We start from the raw sequence: 4,912 nt of genomic DNA on the forward strand, positions 1-4,912 counted from the left end.
GATTAATTCCAATCTTCTTGTTATCGATATCGGGTGTCCTTGTCAACACCAGGATAACTTGTCATAGATGATGCCGTTACGGTTTCTGTCCACAATCCTGCACATGTGACCATAGACACTAATATCTCAGGGAATTCTAATGTCTGTGATGTGACTCACTCGACTTTTTGTTTATTTTGTCTTTGCAGCCAACACTTACAACTGTATTTGAATACAGAATATACCGCCATGTCTAAAACAATGTATTAGACATTTAGAAATGGTTACATAAAACAACTTACAGAATTTACACAGTGCTCACACCCTAGTTCTCCCTATTCTTCTTAATTCCTTGCTCATTTCTGCCTATCTTCCAAAGCCGGGCATACATGTATTTTTGATGGAAATGGAAAGTCAGTGCAGTGACTACTCACTGATATGAAAACTGGCGATACTAGTTAACCCTGGTTTATAAATTTTCATCAGTCTGGATTTTTTGGGGTCGATGAGCACAAGTTAAGTTCGCTGTGGTACGGCTCCGTTATGTCAGTATTCTGATTCTTTGGAACAACCCTTGAAATGACCGATCTTTCTTTCTTTTGCGTTCGACAGCTACGCAGTCAGGGTCGAAGTCCGAGGGATGCCACGAACTCGGACGTCCGGCGAAGATCGGCTACCGTCCCCCAGAGCTTGGTGTTGAGGTCAGCACCCCCAGGCCAGGACTGCTGCCGCATCTTCTCATACAGGGGGCAGTCTTGGAGAATATGGGATGGGGTCTGGTCAGCCTGACTGCCACTCCAATCCTCTTCAGGTGTGTTCGGAGGCCGCAGTGTCCTGTGCGAAGGCGGTAGATGGTAGTCTGGTGTCTCCTCTCCAGTGTCCTGATGGGATCCTGGTGTGCCTGGTAGCCTCCGTTCAGGGTGACCCAGCCTCAGGGTGACCCATAAAAACAGCAGCAGAATTCCTCTCCTCCTGTGGAAAGCCCCTTGGCAGCATCTCCATCTTCACTGACTCCATGTCCACACTCAAGGCCCTTGACTCCGCTGATCCTGGTCCACTGATCCAGTCCCTTAAGGCTTCCCTCGCAACCCTTACCCAAACAGCCCCAACGACCCTCCAGTGAGTGCCTGCACATGTAGGCCTCCCAGGCAACGAGCGTGCAGACCACCTTGCTACGGAAGGAACTGAGCCAGCTCACACAGTGGTCAACCGTTCCTGCCACGTATGAGGAAATGACCGATCAATTTGACCTTCCCTTTCACTCAGTGCTTCAATGTCACAAATTAAGGTCGGCTGGAAAAAAACAACAAAAAAGCTACAGCGTTAGCGTTTAAAAATCGTCTTCACGTTTGTCTCCAGAATTATTCGAGTTGACTCACTTCATTTTTTAGCTGTGATGAAAATCACATCCCTTTGGATTTATTGGCTTCTGATGTAGTTTGATTTTGAAAGAGCCTCAGTTTTAAAAGTTCAATACAAAAGTACCTACCCATGACACCGGCGAAGGAAATGAAGTTGCGGAATATAAACGAGCAACGACATTCTCTTACAGAACACCGACACTGACATAATTTCACAGACGGTCGTTCTGCTGGGCATTGATTGATCAATCAAATTTAACAGAAACAAACGGTAAAATAGACATAATGTATATGTGTATTGGTTAAAAAATCATTTATAAATGCCACATTACAACTTTGAACTAAAAAGCAAACCGGAGAATATTTAAGGGTTGGCTGATAATATTTTCACGTGTAAATATCAATGTAAAAGAAAAGAAAAGAGAGAGAGAGACAGAGAGAGAGAGAGAGAGAGAGAGAGAGAGAGAGAGAGAGAGAGAAGAAGAAGAAGAAGAAGAAGCAGGATTCCATTTTCACAACAATTAGTTCAAAACCAAAGATGAAACGTATGCCACCAGCACAAAATAGTCTCTCAATAAAAAACAACCCCAAACACATTTATAATCATTTGCTTACTTGCTTGCCCCAAGAAATTTATGAACCACCCGTCTCTCCCTCATTCTCTTCTGGTTAACAACACTGTCATTCCTGTCTCCCAATCAGTGCGGAGCCTCGATGTCTGTCTTGACCACAGTCCGTCATTTCAGCAACACATTTCAAACATTTGCAAATCAGCTTATCTTGTGTTGCGAAGAATTGGTTCTATTCGCAATTACCTGTCGATGGAAGCAACCAAAAACGTTAGTCTGTGCTTCTGTTTTGTCTATGATTGTTTACTACAACTGTATGTTCTTGCCGGCATTCCAAAATCTTCACTGGATAAATTTCAAAGAGTTCAGAACAATGCTGTTCGACTTATTTCCAGATCTTCCAAATCTGACCATGTTACTCCTCTCTTCCACTCTCTTCACTGGCTACTGTACCAGTTTCAAAAAGAATTGAATACAAGCTTTCTGCTCTGACGTTTTCTGCCCTCTCAAGCTCTGGTCCTCTGACCTCCTTGAAGTGTGATATACATTCCAACACGTCACCTTCGTTCTGCTTCTGATACCAGGCATTTAAAAAACCCTATTGTAAAGACGAAACAAAGGTCTTTTTCTTTCCAGGCTCCATCATTGTGGAACAAAGTACCTGAAAATTTGTGTCATTCTGTCTCACTGAAATCTTTTAAGTCTGCTCTGAAAACACATCTTTTCCAACAGCAGTGACAGCAGGGTTTTTTTGTTGTTTTTTTTCTCCTGATCTTGATGAGATTTTTTTTTTTGTGTGTGTGTGTGTGTGTGTGTGTGTGTGTGTGTGTGTGTGTGTGTGTGTGTGTGTGTGTGTGTGTGTGTGTGTGTGGATAGGGTGTTTGCCGGCGTGTGTGTGGCGGGGTGCTGGTGAGCGTCCGTGCGTTTGTGTGTTTGAGCAACAAGGACGGATATTCAGGCACTGATGCCGATACACATCGCACTGGCGGGTAAAAAACATTTAATGAATCAACAAGGGCTGATATTCAGGCTTACTGATACACATCGCACAGTATCAGTTGCTCAAGGAGGCGTCACTGCGTTCGGTTAAATCCATATACGCTACACCACATCTGCCAAGCAGATGCCTGACCAGCAGCGTAACCCAACGTGCTTAGTCAGGCCTTGAAAAAATCCAAAACACACACACACAACACCCCCCCCCCACCCCCCCCCACCCCCCAAAAAAAAGAAAAAGAAAAAGAAAAAAAAGGAAAAAAACAAACAAAAAAACGAAACAAAAAAAAACAAAACAAGAAAAATATAAAATAAGATAAAATAAATAAAGTAAAAATAACACAGACAGGTTATAACATTTAATGAAGCAACACGGACAGAAACAGGCATACAGATACACATTGCACAGGCAGATTATAACATTTAATGAAGCAACACGGACAGAAACAGGCATACAGATACACATTGCACAGGCAGATTATAACATTTAATGAAGTAACACGGACAGAAACAGGCATACAGATACACATTGCACAGGCAGATTATAACATTTAATGAAGTAACACGGACAGAAACTCAGACATGCAGATACACATTGCACAGGCAGATTATAACATTTAATGAAGTAACACGGACAGAAACTCAGACATGCAGATACACACTGCACAGGCAGATTATAACATTTAATGAAGCAACACGGACAGAAACAGGCATACAGATACACATTGCACAGGCAGATTATAACATTTAATGAAGTAACACGGACAGAAACTCAGACATGCAGATACACACTGCACAAGCACAGGCACAGGAAGAGGAAGTAAAATGGTCGCAAGTAGGCATTCTTCTTCTTCTTTTTTGTTCGTGGGCTGCAACTACCACGTTCACTCGTATATACACGAGTGGGCTTTTACGTGTATGACCGTTTTTACCCCGCCATGCAGGCAGCCATACTCCGCTTTCGGGGGTGTGCATGCTGGGTATGTACTTGTTTCCATAACCCACCGAACGCTGACATGGATTACACGGGATCTTTAACGTGCGTATTTGATCTTTTGCTTGCGTATACACACGAAGGGGGTTCAGGCACTAGCATGTCTGCACATCTGTTGACCTGGGAGATCGGAAAAATCTCCACCCTTTACCCACCAGGCGCCGTCACCGAGATTCGAACCCGGGACCCTCAGATTGAAAGTCCAACGCTTTAACCATTCGGCTGTTGCGCCTTCAAGTGGTCCAACTGCGAGCCACACAGCATGCGTACGTGGGTGTGCGAGTGAGTGAGTGAGTGAGTGAGTGAGTGTGTGTGTGTGTGTGTGTGTGTGTGTGTGTGCGTGCGTGCGGTGTGGTGTGATGGTGGTGTGGTGTGGTGTGGTGTGTGTGTGTGTGTGTGTGTGTTACAGTTTAACGTCTTTTCACTATAAGTCATATTAGACAAGGGTATGGAAAAATCGAGGGAGGGAAAAGAAATTACTGTACACGCATAGTGTGTGTGTGTGTGTGTGTGTGTGTGTGTGTGTGTGTGTGTGTGTGTGTGTGTGTGTGTCCCCGCGCGCCTCTGTGTGTATGTACGTGGTGATGCTGCGTGCTGCGTGGTGTGTTGCTATCGTCAACTGAGGGGTAACACGGAACTGACTGGCAGAGCGAGTATGCTACACATTTATAATATCTATAGCAGTGTCAGTACAACTTAGTCCAGTTACTGTTGGAACGCCCATACTGTTTCTTCAAGACAAGAATTTATACTTGATGAATTGGGGATAAAAACAAATAATCCCAAAACAACGTTCTGCTATTGAAAAACAACTGCAAGTATTTAAACGCTATCAAGAATGCTTCATAAAATAATAATATGTATTTTAGACATACATAAGCCATACAGATTTTCAGCGGATTTTCAACGGCGGTTTTACATGAAACTAAACCAAAGAACAACACCACTGACGCAAAAGCGTCAGTAGCAGTAATAATACTGTAATAACAGTATCGGTTGTTCTCACGTGATTT

The sequence above is a fragment of the Babylonia areolata genome, chromosome 35, assembly GCF_041734735.1.
Source record: "Babylonia areolata isolate BAREFJ2019XMU chromosome 35, ASM4173473v1, whole genome shotgun sequence".
Taxonomy (NCBI): Eukaryota; Metazoa; Mollusca; class Gastropoda; order Neogastropoda; family Buccinidae; genus Babylonia; species Babylonia areolata.